Genomic DNA, 965 nt, shown 5'->3' with positions numbered 1-965 from the left:
GAATGTAAAGTTTTTAAAAACAGCCCTTATTAACTTTTCCTTCCATTGATTCTACTGTAAACTCTAAAAAGCCTTTTTAAAAAGCAAATTCTCATACACTCAGCAGGTGAAATGTTCCCATGAAAATAAAAGTAAACAAATTTAAAACCACCGCAAACAATGAAAAATCAGCAATCATATTACAATCTTTTCTCTTGACTACTCGTATCCTAGTATATCTTTACTGGTTTTATTGCACATTTATGAAAATGGTTGTCCTATATATTAAAAAAAAATAGTTACTTTATCTGTGCTAACACATTCTTGTGCATCCTTAATAAACTAGAGTAACTTTCAATAACATGTAGATATTAGAAAAACAATGGAATCAAAACCAAAGAGATACTTTGTATTGCAGATGCTCAAAGACTTCTAGTGTAATTTTGTTGAGACAAAAAAAAAAGTGGATTTTGGAAGTTCTTAGCTCCATATGGAAAGCTGCTGGTTATGTGACAGCAGGAGAACTCAAAACATGATTCACAATGAATGTCATTCCTTTACCTCCAATATGAAGGTTTCCCAACTACTCAACTTGCTGAGCATAACTGGTTTTATGTAGCATATCTAAAAAAGGCTGCTCCTGTTCAACTGACCAGTGAGAAAGGACTGGACTTCTTCAAACGGGTATTGGAGCAACAGTTTGTTATATATTTCTTTACGTGTTTTAACTGTCCGATCCCACCTTGTAAGGAGAGCACTTGTTCATTCAGCTAAAAGGAACCCCCTTCATGCTCCTTTTGGGTTTGCTCAGTCAACTGTTTTGTGCAACAGTGGCAGAGGCACACTAGAATTGTGTACCCATTCATTGTGATTACACAGACAGAAGCAAATGTGTGTTGTCTGTGACGGGAGATGGGAAGGGGAAAGGAGATGAATGGTTCCCATGGGTAAGAGGACAGTAAGGTTTGTTTGGGTTTTTTTCATGG

Source organism: Empidonax traillii, unplaced genomic scaffold (genome assembly GCF_003031625.1).
Source record: "Empidonax traillii isolate 1590-97213 ecotype Southwest subspecies unplaced genomic scaffold, ASM303162v1 scaffold837:size744043, whole genome shotgun sequence".
Taxonomy (NCBI): domain Eukaryota; kingdom Metazoa; phylum Chordata; class Aves; order Passeriformes; family Tyrannidae; genus Empidonax; species Empidonax traillii.
This window is presented reverse-complemented; position numbering follows the sequence as displayed.